The 24,331-nt window shown below is 38.7% G+C and overlaps 1 long non-coding RNA gene across 1 annotated transcript; it reads left to right on the forward strand.

Moving 5' to 3' along the window:
* Nucleotides 1–7,266: 7,266 nt before the first annotated feature.
* Nucleotides 7,267–10,413, forward strand: LOC117318722. The gene is made up of 2 exons (XR_004530439.1): nucleotides 7,267–8,573; nucleotides 9,476–10,413. It is a non-coding gene; the product is annotated as an uncharacterized LOC117318722 (long non-coding RNA).
* The last annotated feature ends 13,918 nt before the right edge of the window (nucleotides 10,414–24,331 follow it).

Here is a 24,331-nt window from a genome sequence, read left to right on the forward strand (position 1 = left end):
TTATCGGAAGTTCGAGATACCCGGGAGGAAAGGTTTTGTATTAAGGTGTACTTGGGTTCACGTGATCGTAAACTTTGAAGGACTGATAGTGAATCAGAACAGATGACGGCCTGTTCAATGCGGTGTTCATCGATATGGTCAAGGGCCAAACCGATGGCACATGCCTCCGCAGAGAATATCGAGGCGCCATCTGGTAGTCGAATGGAAGAACAGTGGTGAGTAGTGCAGCAGGCTGCTGCAACCTTCTCGCCATCTTTTGAGCCATCAGTGTAGATCTGTGCATGAGTAGGGAAACCCGCAATGCACTCCCGAAAGGAGGATTTGTGTTCTTCGGGTAATGCACTGGCCTTTGCCCGCTCATGTAGCGTGAAATTAATGTCAGGTGTTTTAACAAGCCATGGTGGTATATCCGGTACTGAATACTTGGCTATGTTGTCTAAAGATATGTTTAATTCTTCTAGAAAATTTGATATTCGGATGCCAAAGGTTGGTACGAGTTTTTGGTTTTGAGTGAAGATGTTTCGATACTGTGGATTGAAGACGTGATTGAAAGCTGGGTTTTTTGGATTGGACTTTAATTGGGCAGCAAATTGTAATGACAGTTTTTTCCTTCGATCATTTAACGATGGCTCATTCGCCTCTACATAAAGGCTTTTTACCGGTGTTGTTCGAAAAGCCCCAAGAGCTAAACGTAACCCCTGATTCTGTATAGGATCCAGCATCTGCAGGTATGAACTGCGTGCTGATCCGTAGACGATCGAGCCATAGTCAAGTTTCGAACGAATAAGCGACCTATACAGTCGCAGAAGCATTTCACGATCCGCACCCCAGTCAGTATGGGAGAGGACACGCAAAATGTTCAGCGCCTTTGAGCATTTATCCTTCAGATGTTTAATATGTGGAACAAAGGATAGTTTAGAATCAAATATTAGTCCGAGAAATTTAGTTTGTTCGACAACTGGAATTTTAATGCCATCAAGTGTGAGATCTGGGTCATTGTGTGGTTTTCGTTTTTGACAGAAGTGCATACATACAGTTTTTGATCTGGAAAATTTGAAGCCGTTTTCATCTGCCCATACTTGTAATTTGCCTAAACATTGTTGGAGTTGTCGTTCTATTGTGTGCATGTTCTTTGATCTATAACAGATCAGAAAGTCATCCACAAATAGTGAGCCTTCTGTAGACTGACCAAGACATTGAACTATACTATTAATTTTTAGGCCAAAAGGTGTTACTGATAGGATTCCGCCTTGTGGAACTCCCGTTTCTTGTTTGGCTGTTTCAGAATAGGTTGAACCAACGCAAACTTTGAAGTGTCTGTCAGATATGTAGTTTGAAATGAATTTCGGGAGATTCCCGCGCACACCAATCTCATGCAGGTCTTTCATTATACCATATTGCCACGTAGTATCGTATGCCTTCTCAAGATCGAAAAATACGGCAACAAGGTGTTCTTTCTTGGCAAAAGCTTCTCTAATGAACGTTTCTAGTCGGATCAAATGGTCTACCGTCCCTCTTCGGTTTCTGAATCCGCTTTGGAGTGGGCTGATGATATTGTTTGACTCGAGAAACCAAACTAGCCTGGTGTTAATCATACGTTCAAGTGTTTTACAGACGCAACTTGTCAGAGAAATAGGGCGATAATTATTTGGTTCAGTAGCGTCCTTTCCGGGTTTTGGAATTGGAATTATTGTAGATTCCTTCCATGACTCGGGGATCTTTCCGGAAGCATAAACTTGGTTGAATATATGTAGAAGGCAATTTAATGACGAGTCTGGTAGATGTTTTAAAAGCTGATATGTAATTTCATCAGGACCAGCTGCTGAATCTTGTGATTTTCCTAGTGATTCAAGCAGTTCTGGTAAATCAAAGGGTTTATTGTAATTTTCAGTGTTTGATGATTTAAAATTGAGCCGTTTCTTTTCTTTCTCCTTTTTAAATGCCTGGAATTTTCTGGAGTGATTTTTGACTGATGAGTTTTCGGATATATTTTTGGCAAATGCGTTTGCAATTTCAGATTTGGAAGAAAATATTTTGTTTTTGTTGATAAGGTGAGAGGATGGTGATGTTTTCCTTTTCCCACTTATTTTTCTGATCATATCCCATACTTTTTTAGACGATGTATTTGATGATATTTTAGACACGTATTCTTTCCAGCTATTCTTTTTGTCAGTTTTGATTGATCGCCGAGCCTTTGCCCTCCAGATTTTAAAACTACTGTAGTTTGCAACGGTAGGAGAAGCCAAGTACCGTCGCAGCGCTGCGTTACGACCAGATCTATTTAAAAAAGATTCTTCTGATAAAAGGAACTTTGTAGGTTTTGGAGCGGATTTTTGTATGGTCTTTTCGGAAATAGAAGTTAGTGTTTCGGTAAAAGTTTTAATTGGGTCGTCGAGGTTTTGGAAATGTTCCTCGATCAGCTCATCATTGCACAGGTTTTGAAATTGATCCCAGTCTGCTTTGTGTATATTCCATCGAGGAAGAGGTTCCTCGAGGGGTGACCCTATATTTTTTAGAAAGATGGGAAAGTGATCCCTTCCACATAGATCGTCAGTGACCTTCCAGTCATAATCAAGTAAAATTGAAGGATGACATAAAGACAGGTCAATGTGGGTAAGCGAACCAGAGGCAGGGTGTAAGTATGTAGGTGCGTTGTTTTTAAACAGACACAGGTTGTTCTTATTTATGAGCTCTTCGATACGTCTCCCTCTTTCGTCTGTGTTTGGGGAGCCCCACAGGCTGTTGTGGCCATTAAAGTCACTCAATATGACAGAAGGTGTTGGGAGCTGGGACAGGATGTTTTTCAGTTGGTCGCAGTTAAAGCTTTCGCTCGGAGGAAGATAAATAGAACAGACGGTAATTTGTCTGTGTAAAGTTGCGCTAACGGCAACAGCTTGTAGAGTCGTGTTCAAATGTAATTGTCTGTGATGGATGTTTGTATTTATAGCAAAAGCTGCATCATCCGATGCCCTGCCGCCAGCTGTTGGAATATTACAGTAGAGTGAGAAGTGTCTCAAGTTCATCGAGTCTTTAAGCATAATTTCTTGCAAGCAGAAAATGGCTGGGTTGTGTTTTTTAGATAAATACTGAAATTCTTCTATGTTTGCCTTTAATCCGCGTATGTTCACATTTAGGGGATAGTAAGATTTTTTGAGTGGCTATACTGGCGATTAGAACATGAAATTTGGTTTAAACTCGAGACCGATAGGTCGAGAGTTTAAACCAAATTTCATGTTCTAATCGCCAGTATAGCCACTCAAAACAACGTACTATCCCCATTCTAACACGTTTACTATCGCATATATTTAGAAACATTGTTTTACAGCGCTACAAGTACGCTGTTAAGTACTCTGTGACCTCCGTTAGTGACGTGTCATACTGTGGCGGATTGACCAATCAGAGAGAAGCTATCAAAGTCGGTCAATTGGCCACGCCCATACTGGCGAGAGCTCGGTCTGCATGTTAATGAAGCGGGGTATTTGGATTGTTGTGAAAGTCCTGTTTCCGAAGATTTAAAGACATATTTTGATTTACACAGTATGCTTAACGACATGTGCATTTTAACAAAGTCAGGGTTGATGTGTTTCTACAGGCTCAACCGTTATGTGAAGTCGTGTGCACTTGTTCCATTTCATTTCGGATTTTACTTGACCTTAGATGCTTGCACACGGACGAAATGAACGTTTCAATCAATAAATGACGGTAAGAATGATGTTAACGATTGTTGTTAAATTTATTAAGTTAGTTCATTCTATTCGCTTTCGATTCCAATATCACGGGTCATCAATCATAAATGGTGCAGAGTGTTGAATTTCGCTACGAGTCGAACTCGACGCCATATTGTTTTGATTAGAAACGGGGCGTGGCTTAACACGATATGTCATGGTTCTATCGCAGATTAGAAGTCGGTCCGCAACCAATCAAAACACGCGTTGCAAACGAATCGTGTTAGAATGTATTATAATATTGTTCATTTATGTTTTTGCGTGTTTGTTTTGTTTTCGTCCTGGAGTCGAGGAATGGAGTGGTGTAGCTTCCGCTTCCAACTCGTCTTCAAGACCAATCAGGATATTGAATCTGTTGGTCGGGTCGTCCGATCCTTTGCCATAATTATGTGACATTAAGATCGGATTCGACCGGCATTCTTGATATCCTTAATTTTTTTCTGGGTTGTTTGTAGATTGGTGATTGGTTTTCTGGCCTAGTGCGAGGCACAGAGAGTGAGCGGCATCGTTGTGATGAGGAGTGTTTTCTTGGTGAAGGATGTGTACGATGAGGTTAGTTTTGATTGGATGTCGAGTTTGTTGGAGGTGGTGGCTGTTTGTTTTCTGGCTGTTTGATTGGAGGTTTTGATGGTTTTTGACGAAAGCGTGACGGGTTCCCGACTAGGACCTTGCAAGACTTAGAGCTAGCTAAGTCTGGGACCTGTGAGCCAAATGCAGGTCTGTCCTCCGAAGCCTGGACAGATGCATCCTTGACTGTGACACTGTCGACCGGTTTCTTTGCTCGTGTCACCTGTGCATAAGACCCACTCTCTCCACTCTCAACTATCATCCTGTCCTCGGGGAAGGAGACACTACGGGTGTATTTGACCCGCAAGATCTCTCTCTCCCGACCCCAGGTAGGACAGTCTCGAGAGGAGGCAGCGTGCTTCCCCTCGCAGCTGACACAGCGCCGGCCGGCAATGTCACAGTCATTTTCGTCGGTGTGACCCTCGCGGCCACAAAACCGGCAGACCGTCGGTGACGGTGTACCGTTGGTAGCCAATAGTGACAGTTTGTGGGAGTGCTGGTGTGGAAAAGGTAATGATGAATGTATGTGTATTGACAATGGATCCTTGTTTCCTTGCTGTGATCCGTCTCACCTCGGGACGCTCTCCTCTTGGAAATAGGCCAGTATGTCGGCGTCGGTGTCATTGCGCAGGGCTGGGCACCTGATTACCCCCTTGCTGCAATTTAGTGACGAGTGTGGCTTCACACTGACACCGATGCCGCCAAAACTGGTCGTTCTCTGTAGGTTCACCGCCTGTTGCTGACGGTAAACCTCTATGAGGAGATCACCCGATCCCAGTGGCTTGACAGATTTAACATCGCCAGCGATGCCTTGGATGCCCTTCCTTAACAAGAGAGGGGACAGGGATGCTGTGGTTTTGTCACTCTGTGTCGAGGACATCACCAGGAACTGAGGGAAAGTTTTGTTTGGTTTTGTTTGGGAGTTTGGTTTGGTTTGGGTAGTTGTTTGATGATTAGGTTTGGTTTTATTTGTTTGATTGGTGGTTTGTTTGGATTCAGTGGGTGATTGAACTGCAGAATTTTCAGTTTTTTCCCATGTAGATGTTAATTTTGTTCACTAATTGTGGCCCCACCCACCCCGGAGTCCAACAAGGGGACACTTCTATGGCGTGGATATCCAACGTCGAGTGTCAGGGATGCACAAAATAGCATACTCGTAAGTAACTCGCGATTGACCCTGAGACACCGCCTTCTTAGATAAAGGTCTACGGGATCGGCATGACCAGCCGATTTGTAATACAGGGCCCATACCACCCCTCGTCTATCCAGTGTCCGAAGCCGAAGTGGTGTGTTGCAAGAGCTGGTTCATAATCCCCCCACATAAAAGGTTCGTCAGTGACGCCAGCTCTAGCTCAACCACCAGGACCATCATTCCCCAGAATACGAGCCGCAACCCACAGCAAACAGGTTGGCTCAATTTGGAGCTGCTGTGAAAGCCTTCAGCTACACTGATACCCAGTGTACACTACCATACCCCCGTAATGAACTATGCACAAAGGGTACCAATGTACCCAGTCTCGGGACGAGGACCCAGCTTTCTTGGAGATATATATGATCCTAAATAGCAGACTAATCCTACTACGAACAAGCAGAGACTATAGGGTGACGTCACAATACGTACAATCAGAGACTATAGAGTGACGTCACAATACGTACAATCAGAACGTACAGAGTGACGTCATAATACGTACAATCATAGCGTACAGAGTGACGTCACACTAAGTACAATCAGAGCGTAAAGTGTGACGTCACACTGCGTAAAATCAATGCGTATATATTGACGTCACACTACGTGCGATCAGAGCGTATAGAGTGACGTCACACTACGTAAAATCCGGGCGTCTATATTGACGTCACATTACGTGCGATCAGGGCGTTTTAAACGACGTCACACTTCGTACAATCAGTACGTCCATAATATTATCCATCCCTGTCAAAACTCACAAAAAAAATCACGGGTATGACAGAATATCGATATTTTCTCGATGGCGAAGCACCAGTGAAAAAAATTTCGCAATATTCTGGTATACGAGTGAAATATATATATACGTCATATTTAACGGGAAGCTATTCAATTTTCTTTTTATTGCATTTCATATACATTGTACCTAAAAACAAAATTAAAAACATTAAATAATTAATAGTGTCAAAAAGTGCGGGAATCGGTAATGACGTCATCTTTTTGAGACGTTACTCCGCATTTTTATATTTCATTGGCAAAAATGCAATAAAACTCCACCCATGTCAAAACTCACAAACAATATACCACATATACATTATAACTCATATCCACCCATATCAAAATCACATACAACATTTACCCTACCTGCAGTATAACTTATATCCACCCATGTCAAAAACACATACACAATCTTCCCCATATACAGTATAACTCATACCCACCAATGTCAAATCACATACACAATCTACCCAACATACAGTATAACTCATATCCACCAATGTCAAAACACATACATAATCTACCCCATATACAGCATAACTCATAGATTGTGTCGTTGGAGGTTTAGTACATGTCTTGTCTTTATTGACTAATTGACATTTTAACGTGGCGTGAACATTCACGTCGATATGAAATAAAATGTAAAACAGGGTGCTGACAGTAGTTCGTCATCGTTTACCTGGACGGTAGGTGTGTCGGCGGGGATTGATTGCCGGGATTAGTGTATAGAGGTACTGACTTGGCCAGGGATTAGTACTGGGGAGGGGTGAACTGTACTTAGTCTACCTGAGGAAACAAAGTAAGAGTTACCTCCTACATACTTACCTTGGAATAAAATAAAATTTAATATTTCCATACTTTACAAAAAAAACTTGAAACAAAATTAAAATGTAAATGATTAGAATACCCGAAAACATTTTTTAATCAAATTTGTTGAACATGAAATGTTTGCAGTGACATAAGACATGAGTGTAAGAAATATGCACACCTTGAAACATCAATTTTCTTTGGTATAAAATGGTAGAATGAGGAGGAGGAGGAGGGAGGAGGAGGGTAAGTGGATAAGTAGAATTGTACAAGTAAGAATGTGTTTTTTGTTTTCAAGCACAGGTCCTCGCTCGAGAGTCTGGGGAATGCGAGACTACACTTTAACCTACATTTGTACTGAATGAGAACTGCTGCAGCAATTGGTTCCATTATTATAGGAAGTTCCTAGGAATATTCCAATAAAGGAAAAGAATTGTACCTCTTAGACCTGAGAGCGACCGGAGTATGATGCTAATTAGGATGGAACGGTTCTCGCAGGCTTATGACAACATCGTCGTGTTACCCTAACTTTTAACACTTATCATTGAAAATATACGAATGTGCATTTATTATGAAAGAGTACGGTAAACTGAGGAGGAGGAGGAGGAGGAGGAGGAGGAGGAGGAGACATCACATATCTGTTTAAAGGGGACTACTGATGTGTTGATTGATAAAGTTTGATATCTTAAAAAGAATTATAGAATGTGATATGTTCCTTTTATAGGTTTCCAATGCATATCAATTTATAACATGGCAACGAGAGTAGATGGACAAATTGAAAGATTCAACAGGCTGTAACGAAATGATGACATTTTCACATACACAATTTAACTTAATTGTTTGTTTTTTTTAGAATTATTTGTAATTTTGAAAGCAATATGCTTATCATTTTTATTAATCGTACGCTACCTATTGCAAACATTCCTTTCATATACACCAGAGACGTACATATCACGTCACGGAAGCAGCGTCTGTCTGCAATGTTTTATTGGAGTACCATTATTTATTTTTATGCCCAGATATATATGTAAGTCAAATTCGTAAAAAAAGTATTATACATGTACCTCATCTATTCATAAAATGAAAGCATTATCATTATGCAGCATTAGAGTATTATCAAATCTGTCTATGTTCATCCAATTACTAGAAACAAATAATATGGCATTTCAAACATCAATTTGTAAAATATGTATATTGTAAAAATATGGAAATTATATGTTCTAAAACTTACATTTTATCATACGTACTACAGTATGGTTATGTATTGAACGAACTTTTATGCAGTGTATACTACAAACTTTGTCTAAATGTATGAGAAATATAACAGTGAAAACTATACCTGATTCATATACCTGAGTTGAACCTATTTTTTACCTTTGTTAGTATTCCGTATTGAAACAGACTATAACTAAACTTCAAAGAACTTCCTACATAAACACCTTCCTTTGTCTTAACCAGAGTTGGTGTTCGGGGAATGAGCCACACCACCACATACGATCTTCTCACCTGTAGAGGTATAAACATTTTCAGTATTAAAAACAAGGAATATTTTTGCCATTGAAAAAAAAAAAAAAAAGGAAAATTATAATAGAAAATTATGTACGATGGTAATACCAGAATTAGAGCAGTTAGGATACAATTTCTGTTTTTGTGCTTTTCATTTCTATTATATTGACGTTCCTAATGTGGTTTGCTGATATGAACATACCAAGTGAAAACAACAAACATATGACCATGGATACACTATGAAAACCGTATGAAAACATTGTCTCTCGTGCAAATCACCTGATTAATCGGGTCATATTAATACGCCATCGACAGTAAGACAGGAAGAGTAGCTTCCCTTAGATCGATAACGTTGGTACGAGATAAGTGTTAAAAATATTGAATGATTGTATTTAATATTATTTTTACTTTAATACTTCTTTCTTTTTATTTTATACAAAATTAAGCAAAAAAGACCGGAAAATGCGGAACGACATTAACACAATGGCGTGGTGCATAGGCGGGATCTCCCGGCTGTTCTAATAATTTGGCGTTTCGTCGTATACATGACAATTTTTTCTTTTTAATAAAATTTCTCGTTTTCTCGATATAAATTTTTTAAATCGAGGTTATGTAAATATATGAATTGAATAGATTTTTTTAAAATTTTCATTGCGGCTATGAATACCAGTAGCTAGCTACATATTCTCCGAGGCGCGCTACCGCGCGCCGCGGGATATGTAGCTAGCTACTGGTATTCATAGCCGCAATGAAAATTGAAAAAAAATCTATTCATATATACATCTATGACACGTAAATTAAGATTGGCTTTTAAACCATGTGTGTGATGAAAGATGTCCAATCACTACATATTCCAGGATGATGTTATTTTAAAAATTGCCTGATGTTACTGTTTTTCATTGTTTTGCAGTTCCATAGCAAAGTCGGATGTCAGAATGAATTCACTGATAATATCCTGAAAATGAGAAGGTCCGTGAGCTTTAAGGGAACTTTGAAGTGTTGATTTGTGATTGGTTGATTATCACGAGTTCTGACTAATCAAATGCCTTGTTCCTCGAAGTAGATTTCAATTGATTGAAAACCAGATATGAACGACCTTCAGAACTTCTATCAGGCCATACTACTCAGCTGATACAACACACTAAGGACACCTTGGCTGAAGATCCTATGTATATGGGTAAATCCCTAACTTGAGTCAGTTTCCATTTCTCAGTAAGCGGTGATGATTGATCATCCTATGCTGTTTTGTGATCTTAGGCAAGACACTTCATCTCAAATCTTCTGGTTAGCCTGCAGTGATGTAGCCGCCAGCTACTACCTACAGATCCATACACCTAAAAGACACCCAGGCTGATGTGAACATCGGGAAAGACAATTGACCCCAACTATTCTCGATACCAGTAAATGTCCCTATGCATGTTTTTCAGTGAGGTAGCCACCATCTACTACAAGCAGACATCATGGCCTCAAAAAGACCCTCACTGTTGATGGGTGAGAATCCTAACAATCAATGAAGACAGTCATAATGTATTTCGCCAACACAGTTGTGATTACATGAACTACAGAATCGAAGTGATCTCTAAAAGTGTATGGCTTTCATCATTTAAGTGCTATACAGAAGTTAAATTAACTGCAGGTTTTACATGTTCAGATGTCTATGACTAACCTGTTCTTTGTATGAAGCACAGAACATGTTTTGAGGTATACTGAATGATCGAGAATATATTAGATTTATCAACAAGATCGGGGGACACGTTCCACCACAGTAAACAAGAATGTGTTGATGTTGAGTAAGGTGTTTATATGTTCATATCAACTGAATATCAAGTAAACATGTATGAATACAAACCTGTTATCAGATGAGTTTGTTTATTTATGTACTCTCCAAGGTTTATACAGCTTAAAAGTTAAAGTTTAAAATCACCCATGTTGATCAATCCCAGTCTTTAGAATACTTCAAGTTCAAAATAGATAAATTAATTAATTCCGATTTCTTACAGTAGATTATTTAGGTTCTCAAAGTTGGTATCATGCAGAAAGCGCTTTTAAAATATATAATCCAAGTCCATGGTTCATGCTAAGATATGCACATTCAATAAATATATAGCTTGGTTGGTGGGTAGATCGTGTTAAATGTCATATATATAATATCATATATAGCTCTAGTCTTTTAAGGAGTAGTTCCCATATATGTGTAGTGTGTTCTGCCTGAAGGGATATAGGACATATTTGGTTTGTGTTTGTAAACAGAAAGAAACAAAAGTTCCCTCACCATACCAAGGCCCAGAGTTATAAGTATAAGTTCCCTAATTTGATAAGCGCTATTATAAATGCAATGTTCTTTGCAGTAGATATTTTCTTTACATTTCTTTTTCCTTCCATCAAAACGTTTGTGAACCAAAGGTTATGGGTTGGGGAATACACAGATACACATGATTCGACATTCTGTAGTTCCACACCTTGGTACATCACTAGTAGGTAACGGTTGTTTAAGTTATTTTGGTATAGCATGATTCGACATTCTGTAGTTCCACATCTTGGTACATCACTAGTAGGTAACGGTTGCTTAAGTTCTTTTGGTATAGCAGGATTCAACAGTCTATAGTTCCACACATTGGTACATCACTTGTAGTTAGCGGTTGTTTAAGTTACATTGGTATAGCAGGATTCGACAGTCTTTAAGAGGAATGTTAAGGGCAATAAATCAGCCAGAAACATTATTATTAATCAGTATAAATAGTTGGTCAAGGTTTAAAGGCAGATAGTAATCCTTAACAAATAGACAGAAAATTGGTTGTATGTGCAAAACGCTTAAATATGTAAAAACGAAGTCCAAAACAAGGTAACCTTCCAATGTTGTCAGTGAATGACCATGTTTTGTGGTCTGTATGTAAATGCAAAATGCAGTTTCCTGTATGAAGACATTTTATATCAAAACTCCTGTCAAAGCTGGCAAAGCATCATCTCAATGATCGTCACAAACTATAGTGTCCACACTTCCCTGCAGTTCAAATCATCTCATTGGAAATGATCTAAAACTTAAGATTTGAAATCAAACAGATGGAAGAGAAAGCTTAATTTCTCCGTTACCTTTGAGATATCACCGATGTTATCTTCCTTCACTTCAAGCTGCTCCTCTTTAGACAATGCAGAATGTAAAGACTGGGGCAGTTGGACTATTCTATCGCACTGTTCTGTCGCACTGTTCTTCCTTTCTTCATACTGTTTTTCACCCAAACAAAGAAGATGCAAAATTTCAATTCTGGGTTAGGAATATATTACGATAAATTTGGATACAGTACGAAACACTATTAGCCATGTCCAATTCAAGTGTTTCAAAACGCTTCATTCTGTGATACAAGTATTATACTAAATAGTGTTTCTTTGTAAGGAGCACCTCAAAGTATAAATACTTCTATAACACTATACTATGTTTGCACAAGCATTGCTTTAACCCGACGATAACCGATATCCTTTATATGATCACAAGCCTCGGCCAATTTCTTTGTCCAGAAAAACGTAACTATCTAAAATCCATGAGTATGGTTTTGTCTGATGAACTCTTGAACACGGTAGGAAAAAATTCTGGTAATGACATCGATGCCAAGATCATCCAGACGGCCAAAGACGAGACGGGATGTCTTTGACATTTAAAAACTTGCAATAGATATAGGTATACGTAATAAGCTTTCAAAACTTTTTAACATTAGATGGTAGGTGCGAAGTTTGATCAAAACATTATGTTTTATCTCTAATTCTAAAGATACTCAAAATCCTCTGGCTTGTAATACACAATCTCTGACATGCGACTTTGGAAGGTTCATAACGAACAGAAGTTAAAAAAAAAACCAGGATTGTGAAAGATGCGGGTTGGTGATAAGAAGTGTTTGACATATATATATCCTGGCGTTTTGCCACCAGCCTGGCTCTCGGTTAGAGAACATGACATTACCCAAATTTGAAATATAAGCAAAGGACCTTTACCTAAAAGGACACCCTGTCTTAGGTTCGTTTTTTCTTTTAGCAAGGGTCTCCGTGTTAATCTTTGTTACGTTTGCTCTCGTTTAATCGATTTCGATTTTATCTATTGAAATTATAGGTCTTTAGTACCTCCCCATCTATATTTTAACTTTTTTTACCCATTTTGAGTTTGTTGAAAGCCTCCTCATCGTCGGAGACCCAGGGTTGATTGCACTACGCTACGCTACTTGTATCATGATAAGTGTAACATAGTGCAATCAACCGTGGGTCTCTGACGATGGTAGCTTCCTATGATTACTGGACCCTAAGCATCACCGACGATTCCTAGAAGGACGAATCAGCTGTATGATGTCTTTAACGTCACTGACGAGTCCAAGAAAGCTGAAACTGCTGTTTAATGTCCATAACGTTACTGACGAGTCATAGAAAGATGAAACAGCTCTATGTTATCTCTAAAATCACTGACGAGTCTTAGAAGGTTGAAACAGCTGTATGATGTCCATAACGTCACCGACGTGTCTTAGAGGGAGAAAACAGCTGTATGATGTCCCTAACGTCACTGACGAGTCATAAAAGGACGAAACAGCTGTGTGATGTCCCTAACGTCACTGACGAGTCCTAAAAAGATGAAACAGCTTCATGTTGTCTCTATCATTACTGACGTGTCCAAGAATAATGAAAAAGATGTATGATGACGAGGAAACAGCTGTATGATGTCCCTAACGTCACTGACGAGTCTAAGAGGGACGAAACAAATGCATGATGTCCCCAACATCACTGACACGTCCTAAAAGGACGAAACAGCTTTGTGTTGTCCCTGTCTTCACTGACGTGTCCAGGAAGGATGAAACAGCTATATAATGTCCATTACGTTACTGACGAGTCCTAAAAGGACGAAACAGCTTCATGGTGTCTCTATCATCACTGACGTGTCCAAGAAGGATAAAACAGCTATATGATGAAGAGCAAACAGCTGTTTGATGTCCCTAACGTCACTGACGTGTCTTAGAGGGACGAAACAGCTGCATGATGTCCCTAACGTCACTGACGAGTCATAAAAGGACGAAACAGCTGTATGATGTCCATAACGTCACTGACGAGTCTTAGAGGGGCGAAACAGCTTTATGATGTCCCTAACGTCACTGACGGTTCCTAGAAATATGAAACAGCTTTATGTGTCTCCATCATCACTGACGAGTCCTAGAAGGACGAAACAGCTGTATGATGTCCCTAACGTCACTGACGAATCTTACAGGAACGAAACAACTGCATGATGGTCCTAACGTCACTGAAGAGTCATAAAAGGACGAAACAGTGGTATGATGTCCCTAATGTCACTGACGAGTCTTAGAGGGACGAAACAGCTTTATGTTGTCCCTGTCATCACCAAATGATGAACAGGTGTATGATACATTGAGTTCATTTTGGTTCTACTGACTCTGCTCCCTATTTGTTTTGAAATGGCGTTACTATATTATGGGTATTTTGTAGAGTACAATTCTATGAGTTAGAATTCAGGTTTTCACGTCAGCATTCTCATGATTTTAACAGAATGCTGATAAATATTTTGTAGACCATTCTACTGTACACTGATAGCTCTAAAACATCAGATGTCTGAGCGAAGACCGTATATTAGCCCTCGGTCGTCACTTAAAAGGCTCCATTCCTGTTGTCATTAAGTACGTGTAAGGTGATATCAATAATGATATACACATTATACTGCAGCCAATCAAAAAGGCATGCAGGTCTATTTATAGCAAGGTAACATTTATTACCAAAGACTGTCCTTAATTTACTGGAACGTTTGAAGATCTGATGATTCATTTCAATATATTTCTTTTAAGATGTCTACATAATGTGTACTGTTTTGTAATATATTTGCATGGCTTGCAATAGTTTATAGATTTAAATCAAAACAGAACAAAGGTAAGAAAATAATGGGGCTTGGGCAGTTATGCAATTTGTATCTTTTCGTCGGCACGAAAGAGACAGGCGGCACTCTATCAGTTTATCTATGCCAAAATCAGATAGACCTGGGTAAACATTCTCACAATTTAAATACTAGCACGGCTGTTGAACATGCAGAGGTATACACGATCGGTATTGATGCGTGTCTTTTATGAATAGCTTGATAACTTTTGTATATATTGCATGTGGTCATGGACAAAAGGAAAATACATCAAGATAGAAATTGTCTATCCAGTGACAAAGTCAATATTATTCTATACACAACCATTTAGAGTGTCCAGGAATTTCGCGACAAATAGTAAAGTTGATACATATAGATGTATTCGTCTTTATTTTGTAGTATTTATTGTCATATGATATACAATTCTATATATTAATCTTATATATGATATTATATATATATATGTACCTTCATTACTTATCACCATAATGTGTTGGTGGGACGTCAAACTTTACTTAGAAGTGTGCCTAAATCATTTTAGTATATTCGCGTGACATAGAAAGGAATATTAAGAAGTTTCAATAAGCGATAAAACTTCATAAATCTTGAGAGAGAGTTCTAGTCTTAAAGTGAAAAATATTGGCCGATAATTTCCTGATGTTAATCGATTACATACCTAGGTTCAGTGTCATGATATTATTTCTGAAGTAATCTTTACTCTCCAGTTTTTCCGTCACATTTACAACTGGTTTTGGTTTCAACAGTGTTTCTGACGTAGGTAACCGAGTTTTGGTTCTGCGACCCATCAGTAGTTGCACTGGTGATCCTAGGTTAGAGTCTCGTGGTGTTGTCATGTGATCCAATAAGGCCAGGCATGGATCTCGTTCGTCTTGTTTAACTTTTTTTCAGTAACCGTTTAACAGTTTGTTCAGACTTTTCAGACACTCCATTAGATCCTGGAAACAAGGGACACGAAGTTCTGTCTTCGAAACCAAACTCCTTTGTGAATTTCCAAAATTCCTGACTATCAAATTGTGGACCGTTTTCAGTAATCAGTAGATCTGGAGTTTCATGGCGTGCAAACTGTGATTTGCAGTTGATTATAACGGTTTCACTCTTGGTATCCTTTAATTTGGACACCTTAAAAAATTCTGAATAACAATATAATAGTATAAAGAAATGACCACCATCTGTGTCTGACACAGACCACATCTACTTTGATCATGGTCCTGATGGAGCTTAATGTGATATAAGCGCTTATATCGGCTTGCTTATACTGATTTCTTGACAAATAGCACAACACCATACTGCATCAGATATATATTGTTTGACATTTTGGGCCAAAATATAGCATTACTAGCCCTTTGTCTACACCTTTTATTCACTTAAATGGTATTCATGAATTTTCTGCGATATTTCACATCTCATACATGTAGCACTTGGGATGACAGACCTTTTACCTTTTAAGATCACACCATCTCGTATACATGTACTTAGCTTAATTATCACGAACACTACATTAGTGTAAAGCTTGTGAATGTCAAATCTGTTGTTGAGTCATCCGGATAAAACTAATGATTTGACGACTCGGAGAGACTGATCGTTTTTCTGTTTCCTTGCTTATTTCACGAAATATCTTCAAGGGCTGCTGATACGGCGAGCATTACGTTATCATCCTTCAGGTATGTTGTGTCGCGATCTTTAGGTAAATATACATAGGCACACTGACTTCAGCCAAGTTAATTGTTAGAGTACAATCAAAGACAGTTTTAATTTAGTTGTTAGAGTACAATACAGCTGTCTATCAGCTTACGACAGACTTTAGAGAGAAGAGCTTAAAGAGGTATGGCGCATATCGGCCTGTTTCGACCTAATGGTGACCGTTTTCAAAATAATAAAAAAAAAAAATGTTAAAAACTTAGTTTCTGTATACAAACTTTAAATCAATAACATGTAAAATTTCTTATTTGCGAAAATGTCTTTTTGTTCACTGCAATGGATATTTCATTGAATGACCGTAAAGTTGCATCATCGGGCTATTTGTAATTTTCGAGGGGGGTTTTCCCGCATTCATATCATTTTTTTGACATAGAGCGCATCGGAAGACCAACTTTTACAATGCCTTATTTTATTCTATGCACCAAAAGACAACTAAAATCCTTTTCTTAAAAAGTGGTCCTCCGATGCGCTGGTATCGAAAAATTGAAAAAACGTTGTTGATAAAATATTTTTATTTTCGCATTAACCAGACTGACTATAATTCTTCACATAACCATCACATTCCTATACACGTGTAAGTCAGCATAACTCATATGATAGAACCTTGCTTAGCAACCCGAAGGTTCTGAGTTCGGATCACCAAGATGTATCTTATCCATATTTTGTTATGTTTAACAATAATACCATTTGATTTTTCTTGGCCATATTTGAAAGATTTTTTTTTTTTTAATCGTAATTTGTATTCAATTCAACATAATTATAGGATGTTTTTGAAAGGAAAAGTATTTATCTTTTCAACGGTCATAAGCATATTATCTGAAACGTAGTCAGGGTTGATTTTTTGTCACTTTCTTACCACCCTTTTCTTTACAGTGAAAACTGGGAGCATCATTTTTACAGAAATACACGATAGATGTAATGAAGGAAAGACATATGGATATCTCAATTTTCAGGATGGAGTGCGACACGATTAGTATGGGGGAAGATCAGCTCCTGCATTTTTAAACAATCCCGAGGGACAAATGGCAAGGTAGTTGCACGTGTTTGAACTCATACAACATCAACGTTATACACCAACCCGGAAAATAACATCAGAATGCTGATGCTATGAGACGGATACAAAGTAGACAGTGTTGGTTTAACCTCAAATGAAAAAAAGAGCTTAAATACTACTTATACACGAGTTGTATATGAAGCTAAACAGTGCTGCGGCGTATTCACAAAAAAAATTAAAATAGATAGGTCATATAAAGAGATCACATAGAGAGACCACCTAGAGATATCACATAGAAATATCACATAGAGATATCACATAGATATATCACATAGAGAGATCACATAGTGATACCACATAGAGATATCACATAGAAATATCACATAGAGATATCACATAGATATATCACATAGAGAGATCACATAGTGATACCACATAGAGATATCACATAGAAATATCACATAGAAATATCACATAGATATATCACATAGAGAGATCACATAGAGATACCACATAGAGATACCACATAGAAATATCACACAGAAATATCACATAGAAATATCACATAGAGATATCATATAGAGAGATCACATAGAGATATCACATAGAGAGATCACATAGAGAGATCACATAGAGAGATCACATAGAAATATCACACAGAAATATCACATAAAAATATCACATAGAGATATCACATAGATATATCACATAGAAAGATCACATAGAGATACCACATAGAGATACCACATAGAGAGATCACATAGAGAGATCACATAGAGAGATTACATAGAAATATCACATAGAGAGATCACATAGAGAGACCACATAGAGATATCACATAGTGAGATCACATAGAGATACCACGTAGAAATATCACATAGAGATACCACATAGAGATATCACATAGATATATCACATATATAAGACATATCACATTGAGAGACCACATAGAGATATCACATAGATATATCACATAGAGAGATCACATAGAAATATCACAGAGAGACCACATAGAGAAATCACATAGAGAGATCACAAAGAGAGATCACATAGAGATATCACATAGATATATCACATAGAGATACCACATAGAGATATCACATAGATTTATCACATAGAGAGATCACATAGAAATATCACAGAGAGACCACATAGAGAAATCACATAGAGAGATCACAAAGAGAGATCACATAGAGATATCACATAGATATATCACATAGAGATACCACATAGAGATATCACATAGATTTATCACATAGAGAGATTACATAGAAATATCACATAGAGATACCACATAGAAATATCACATAGAGAGATCACATAGAGAGATCACATAGAAATATCACAGAGAGACCACATAGAGAAATCACATAGAGAGATCACAAAGAGAGATCACATAGAGATATCACATAGATATATCACATAGAGATACCACATAGAGATATCACATAGATTTATCACATAGAGATATCACATAGAGATATCACATAGAGAGATCACATAGAAATATCACATAGACATAACACATAGAGAGACCACATCGTTTTCACAACATAATCATCTTATTGTTGTATATACCAACTATATTTATGGAACCGTTCCATGTTCTATGTCTATATGTGATCGTTTGTAATTTACTTGTGTCTTGATAAAGGGGCAGATTGCCTTTTACATTCGACAATTTACTTGTCTGTACTGTAGTTATTACTACTTGACAAATCAAATATATATAATGGACAAAATAAAATAGATAAATGAATCAGCATTGACCAAACAGTTATTTCCATATATTATACTGTATACGTAAGACAAAATCTGCGCAGCAGAATCAATGATGATGATTTATACAACCTATATAGTATCAAATACAGGTAGCGGATCGTAGTATGATCTACAATATAACGTGTAATATACATCGGTGCGGCCAACAGCAATCGCGCAATTTACATGTAAACAAGTTACGCTTGAGTGACGCGCATCCTTACCTAGCCTAGCCCACCTGCTTCATGCATGCACAATGTAATTGATCTAAAACCCTTTAAAAATGGAAAAAAATGTAGTAATACAGGTTTGCATATATTGAATAGATTTTAGTAAAAGATACACATCGCATTATTTGGTGGTCTTGGCGACACTATGTCTGGTTGTGGCTTCAAAAACGACACACGTCCTAAAAGCGGCCAGTAACTGTGAATATTTTTACCTGTACAACGGTCAGTATAATGTACAAAATCACAAAAATACAATCAACGTCATACTATACATCTTTACTTTGTTTATACGCTTCGTGACATGGACCACATAGAGATATCACATTGAGAGATCACATAGAGAGACGTCGTCGAGAGATCACATAGAGAGACAACATAGAGAAATCACATAGAGAGGTCACATAGAGATGTCACATAAAGAGATCACATAGAGAGATAACATAGAGAGATCACATAGAGAGGTCACATAGAGATGTCACATAAAGAGATCACATAGAGAGATAACATAGAGAGATCACATAGAGAGATCACATAGAGAGGTCACATAGAGATGTCACATAAAGAGATCACATAGAGAGATAACATAGAGAGATCACATAGAGAGATCAAATAAAGAGGTCACATAGAGAGATCACATAGAGAGATCACACAGAGAGATCACATAGAGAGATCACACAGAGATATCAAATAGAGATATCACGAAAAGAGATCACATAGAGACATCACATAGAGAGATCACATAGATATTTCACATGGAGAGATCACAAAGATAGATCACATAGAGAGGTCGCATAGAGAGATCACATAGAGATTTCACATAGAGAGATCACATATAGAGATCACATAGAAATATCAATAGAGAGATCACAAATATAGATCACATAGAGAGGTCACATAGAGAGATCACATAGAGAGATCACATAGAAATGTCACATAGAGAGATCACATAGAGAGATCACACAGAGAGATCGCACAGAGATATCAAATAGAGATATCACGAAAAGAGATCACATAGAGAGATCACATAGAGAGATCACATAGAGAGATCACATAGATATTTCACATGGAGAGATCACAAAGATAGATCACATAGAGAGATCACATACAGAGATCACATAGAGAGATATCATAGAGAGATCACATAGAGGAATTACATAGATAGATCACATAGAGAGAGCTCATCAAGAACATTATTCCTCCGATAAGTTATTAAAACTGGTAAGTGATTCTTAACAATGAAAGACATCAGTTTCAGAATAAGTCTTGCATTAGTTGCATTATTACAAGGTCTAGGATAATTTCGCAAACGATTCCCGAGTTCATAGTGCTGGAATCAGGAGTAATGTATTACAACAAAGTACTCACCGACCGGTGTGTTATAGCTAGGTAGTCACCGACTCGTGTGTTATAGCTAGGTAGTCACAGACTAGTGTGTTATAGCTAGGTAGTCACAGACTAGTGTGTTATAGCTAGGTAGTCACAGACTAGTGTGTTGTAACTAGGTAGTCACCGACTAGTGTGTTATAGCTAGGTAGTCACCGACTAGTGTGTTATAGCTAGGTAGTCACAGACTCGTGTGTTATAGCTAGGTAGTCACCGACTAGTGTGTTATAGCTAGGTAGTCACTAACTAGTGTGTTATAGCTAGGTAGTCACCGACTAGTGTGTTATAGCTAGGTAGTCACCGACTAGTGTGTTATAGCTAGGTAGTCACGAACTAGTGTGTTATAGCTAGGTAGTCACTAACTAGTGTGTTATAGCTAGGTAGTCACCGACTAGTGTGTTATAGCTAGGTAGTCACTGACTAGTGTGTTATAGCTAGGTAGTCACTAACTAGTGTGTTATAGCTAGGTAGTCACCGACTAGTGTGTTATAGCTAGGTAGTCACCGACTAGTGTGTTATAGCTAGGTAGTCACCGACTAGTGTGGTATAGCTAGGTAGTCACCGACTAGTGTGTTATAGCTAGGTAGTCACCGACTAGTGTGTTATAGCTAGGTAGTCACCGACTAGTGTGTTATAACTAGGTAGTCACCGACTAGTGTGTTATAGCTAGGTAGTCACTAACTAGTGTGTTATAGCTAGGTAGTCACAGACTCGTGTGTTATAGCTAGGTAGTCACCGACTAGTGTGTTATAGCTAGGTAGTCACCGACTAGTGTGTTATAGCTAGGTAGTCACCGACTAGTGTGTTATAACTAGGTAGTCACCGACTAGTGTGTTATAGCGAGGTAGTCACCGACTAGTGTGTTATAGCTAGGTAGTCACCAACTAGTGTGTTATAGCTAGGTAGTCACTAACTAGTGTGTTATAGCTAGGTAGTCACTGACTAGTGTGTTATAGCTAGGTAGTCACCGACTAGTGTGTTATAGCTAGGTAGTCACCGACTAGTGTGTTATAGCTAGGTAGTCACCGACTAGTGTGTTATAGCTAGGTAGTCACCGACTAGTGTGTTATAGCTAGGTAGTCACCGACTAGTGTGTTATAGCTAGGTAGTCACCGACTAGTGTGTTATAGCTAGGTAGTCACCGACTAGTGTGTTATAGCTAGGTAGTCACCGACTAGTGTGTTATAGCTAGGTAGTCACCGACTAGTGTGTTATAACTAGGTAGTCACAGACTAGTGTGTTATAGCTAGGTAGTCACCGACTAGTGTGTTATAGCTAGGTAGTCACAAACTAGTGTGTTATAGCTAGGTAGTCACCGACTAGTGTGTTATAGCTAGGTAGTCACAGACTAGTGTGTTATAGCTAGGTAGTCACAGACTAGTGTGTTATAGCTAGGTAGTCACAGACTCGTGTGTTATAGCTAGGTAGTCACCGACTAGTGTGTTATAGCTAGGTAGTCACCGACTAGTGTGTTATAGCTAGGTAGTCACAGACTCGTGTGTTATAGCTAGGTAGTCACTAACTAGTGTGTTATAGCTAGGTAGTCACCGACTAGTGTGTTATAGCTAGGTAGTCACCGACTAGTGTGTTATAGCTAGGTAGTCACGAACTAGTGTGTTATTTCTAGGTAGTCACTAACTAGTGTGTTATAGCTAGGTAGTCACCGACTAGTGTGTTATAGCTAGGTAGTCACCGACTAGTGTGTTATAGCTAGGTAGTCACCGACTAGTGTGTTATAGCTAGGTAGTCACCGACTAGTGTGTTATAACTAGGTAGTCACAGACTAGTGTGTTATAGCTAGGTAGTCACCGACTAGTGTGTTATAGCTAGGTAGTCACAGACTAGTGTGTTATAGCTAGGTAGTCACAGACTAGTGTGTTATAGCTAGGTAGTCACAGACTAGTGTGTTGTAACTAGGTAGTCACCGACTAGTGTGTTATAGCTAGGTAGTCACCGACTAGTGTGTTATAGCTAGGTAGTCACAGACTCGTGTGTTATAGCTAGGTAGTCACCGACTAGTGTGTTATAGCTAGGTAGTCACTAACTAGTGTGTTATAGCTAGGTAGTCACCGACTAGTGTGTTATAGCTAGGTAGTCACCGACTAGTGTGTTATAGCTAGGTAGTCACGAACTAGTGTGTTATAGCTAAGTAGTCACTAACTAGTGTGTTATAGCTAGGTAGTCACAGACTAGTGTGTTATAGCTAGGTAGTCACTGACTAGTGTGTTATAGCTAGGTAGTCACTAACTAGTGTGTTATAGCTAGGTAGTCACCGACTAGTGTGGTATAGCTAGGTAGTCACCGACTAGTGTGTTATAGCTAGGTAGTCACCGACTAGTGTGGTATAGCTAGGTAGTCACCGACTAGTGTGTTATAGCTAGGTAGTCACCGACTAGTGTGCTATAACTAGGTAGTCACCGACTAGTGTGTTATAGCTAGGTAATCACTAACTAGTGTGTTATAGCTAGGTAGTCACCGACTAGTGTGTTATAACTAGGTAGTCACAGACTAGTGTGTTATAGCTAGGTAGTCACCGACTAGTGTGTTATAGCTAGGTAGTCACCGACTAGTGTGTTATAGCTAGGTAGTCACCGACTAGTGTGTTATAGCTAGGTAGTCACCGACTAGTGTGTTATAGCTAGGTAGTCACCGACTAGTGTGTTATAGCTAGGTAGTCACTAACTAGTGTGTTATAACTAGGTAGTCACCGACTAGTGTGTTATAACTAGGTAGTCACAGACTAGTGTGTTATAGCTAGGTAGTCACCGACTAGTGTGTTATAGCTAGGTAGTCACAGACTAGTGTGTTATAGCTAGGTAGTCACAGACTAGTGTGTTATAGCTAGGTAGTCACAGACTAGTGTGTTGTAACTAGGTAGTCACCGACTAGTGTGTTATAGCTAGGTAGTCACAGACTCGTGTGTTATAGCTAGGTAGTCACCGACTAGTGTGTTATAGCTAGGTAGTCACTAACTAGTGTGTTATAGCTAGGTAGTCACCGACTAGTGTGTTATAGCTAGGTAGTCACCGACTAGTGTGTTATAGCTAGGTAGTCACGAACTAGTGTGTTATTTCTAGGTAGTCACTAACTAGTGTGTTATAGCTAGGTAGTCACCGACTAGTGTGTTATAGCTAGGTAGTCACTGACTAGTGTGTTATAGCTAGGTAGTCACCTACTAGTGTGTTATAGCTAGGTAGTCACCGACTAGTGTGGTATAGCTAGGTAGTCACCGACTAGTGTGTTATAGCTAGGTAGTCACCGACTAGTGTGTTATAGCTAGGTAGTCACCGACTAGTGTGTTATAGCTAGGTAGTCACTAACTAGTGTGTTATAGCTAGGTAGTCACTAACTAGTGTGTTATAGCTAGGTAGTCACTAACTAGTGTGTTATAGCTAGGTAGTCACTGACTAGTGTGTTATAGCTAGGTAGTCACCGACTAGTGTGTTATAGCTAGGTAGCCACTAACTAGTGTGTTATAGCTAGGTAGTCACCGACTAGTGTGTTATAGCTAGGTAGTCACCGACTAGTGTGTTATAGCTAGGTAGTCACCGACTAGTGTGTTATAGCTAGGTAGTCACCGACTAGTGTGTTATAGCTAGGTAGTCACCGACTAGTGTGTTATAGCTAGGTAGTCACCGACTAGTGTGTTATAGCTAGGTAGTCACCGACTAGTGTGTTATAGCTAGGTAGTCACCGACTAGTGTGTTATAGCTAGGTAGTCACGAACTAGTGTGTTATAGCTAGGTAGTCACTAACTAGTGTGTTATAGCTAGGTAGTCACAGACTAGT

The sequence above is a fragment of the Pecten maximus genome, unplaced genomic scaffold, assembly GCF_902652985.1.
Source record: "Pecten maximus unplaced genomic scaffold, xPecMax1.1, whole genome shotgun sequence".
NCBI classification, from domain to species: Eukaryota; Metazoa; Mollusca; class Bivalvia; order Pectinida; family Pectinidae; genus Pecten; species Pecten maximus.